Genomic DNA, 2410 nt, shown 5'->3' with positions numbered 1-2410 from the left:
CCAGAAATGAAATATTTGCAGTGATGCAAGCTGGCTTTGAAATCAGCAAGCCTTGGCTCACACCCTTCACCAAATTGGCACATTCGTTGGGAATGGTGTTCAAAGCAGCTTACAGTAGGAATGGGAAAAGCAGCTTTTGATTCTCTGAAAAAAAAAATATACGACAGTATTTCCTTTGGAATTCACACTCAGGCTTGACACTCTCAGCATATAAATGTGCAGAAAGATGAAGGCATCTTACATTCAAATTTAATTAATTTATTATTAGGCAACTAAGCTGTGTGTAACAGCAGGTGCTGATTGATTTAACGACAAGTGTACTTACTCCACGTTTTAAAATATCCCATGAAGTGTCTAATTTCACTCTGTGAAGTACTTCTGTGTAGCAACTCAGAGAAAATTAGATTAAATCCATATATTTTATGGTTTGGGGGTCGTTTACTAATAAGATGCTGATGCGGTACGTACAGGCTAACCTGCAAAGATGAGGTTGGTCTTTGGTCTTTGGTCTTTGGCTTTCCCATATAGCCTTTTATTGTCTCCAGTTGTCACTGGTCCAGATCTTGCAGACATTCCTATAGCGCTTGACCAGTTAAAAGACATGGTCTCAAGTTCTTTCCCATCTTGCAAGGTGGCAAGTGATAAAGCTGACAAACCAGATACTAAGGAGAAGAAACCTGAAGCCAAGAAGCCTGATGTTGGTGGCGAGGTTAAGAAGGGTAACCTCAACGCTAAAACGCCAAAGAAGGGGAAGGCCCACTGCAGCCAAAACCCTGTCCTAGTCAGAGGAAGTGGCAGATATTCCCGATCTTCTACGTATTCGAGAAAGGCCATGTACAAGGGGAAGTATTCAGCACCGAAATTCAGGCTTGGAAAGAAAAAGGAGAAGGTTCTTGCTACTGTCACAAAGTCACTTGGTGGTGATGAGAATGGTGGCAGCAAAGTGGTTAAACTTCACAGAATGCCTGGGCATTAGCTTATGGAAGGTATGCTCAGAAGCTGTTGAGTCACAGCAAAAAACCTGTCAGGCAGCAGGTGAGAAAACTGGGAGCTAACATCACTCCTGGGATCATTTTTACCATCCTCCCTGGAAGCCACAAAGGCAAGAGGGTGGTTTTCCTGAAGCAATGGAGCAGTGGTTTGCTACTTGTGACTGGTCCTCTGGCCCTCAATCGAGTTCCTCTGTGTAGAACACACCAGAAATTGGTGATTGCCACTTCCACCAAAATTGATGTCAACAGTTGGAAAATTCCAAAACGTCTCTCTGATGCTCACTCCAAAGGGAAGAAGCTGCACACACCCAGACACCAGGAAGGTGAGATCTTCAACATGGAGAAAGAGAAATAAGAGATTACAGAGCAGTGCAAAGTTGATCAGAGAGCCGTGGACTCACAAATTCTGCCAAAATTAAAGCTGTTCCTCAACTTCAGGGCTAACTCCGCTCTCACAAATGGCGTTTATCTTCAGAAATTAGTGTTCTAAATTTCTTACAAGGAGCCTAATTAAATAACTGATCCATTAAAAATCAAAAAAAAAAAACAGTCTTAAAAATACAAAAACCACATACAGGCATTAGACAGTAAATTTCTGGAGATACTCCTTCTATAGCCATCTTCAAAAAATACACATTTAAAGATGAGCATTTCAAGTTAAGAACATGGGGATACATTTCAGGGAAAAAATGGAGGCAGTTCACAACACCTCCACATTCCTTATGTATTTAGTGTTCAATCTTGAAAAGAGAATGTCATACACTTTATTGTAGTCTCGAATCTTCAATTAACAGAACTTTTAAGTAGTATAGATACTATGCTTATATGGAGACATCTGTCATATTTAAAATTATATAATATTATAATTTGATACATTTCTTTTGGGATCTTGACATTTGACAAAAATTGTCATTGACCAGTTAGTCTCTTGCATAATATTTTTTTTAAGTTTATTTATTTATTTTGGGAGAAAGAGAGAGAGAGAGAGAGAGAGAGAGAGAGAGAGAGAATGCATGTACAAGTGGGGGAGAGACAGAGACAGAGGGAGAGAGAGAGGATCCCAAGCAGGCTTTGTGCTGTCAGTGAAGAGACCAATGGCAAGACTCAATCTTATGAACCACAATATCATGACCTGAGCTGAAATCAAAAGTCAGAGGCTTAACCTACTGAAACACCCAGGTGTCCTGTTTCTTTTGCATAACATTTATTGTCCCTACGTATGTTATAGGTAAATAATTGCGCTGTATTTAAACAGCTCTTTGACTTCACATTTCTGTGGGTAAACCTGAGTTCTAATGGCTTGGGCCTAACACTTCTACATGAATACATGTTAGAGATAGATGGAAACAAGTATAAACAGGGTTAAGTTCAGAAGAAATAGGTTCAAAGTAAATCACATGGAAGAAAAATAAAGACCA

At 39.8% G+C, this 2410-nt stretch overlaps 1 pseudogene; it reads left to right on the top strand.

Moving 5' to 3' along the window:
- The first annotated feature begins 484 nt into the window (after nt 1-484).
- On the top strand, nt 485-1482 carry LOC115512983 (annotated as a pseudogene).
- Nucleotides 1483-2410: the final 928 nt, after the last annotated feature.

Source organism: Lynx canadensis, chromosome B1 (assembly GCF_007474595.2).
Source record: "Lynx canadensis isolate LIC74 chromosome B1, mLynCan4.pri.v2, whole genome shotgun sequence".
NCBI classification, from domain to species: Eukaryota; Metazoa; Chordata; class Mammalia; order Carnivora; family Felidae; genus Lynx; species Lynx canadensis.
The sequence above is the reverse complement of the archived record's forward strand: the minus strand, read 5'-3'. Positions and strand labels throughout refer to the sequence as shown.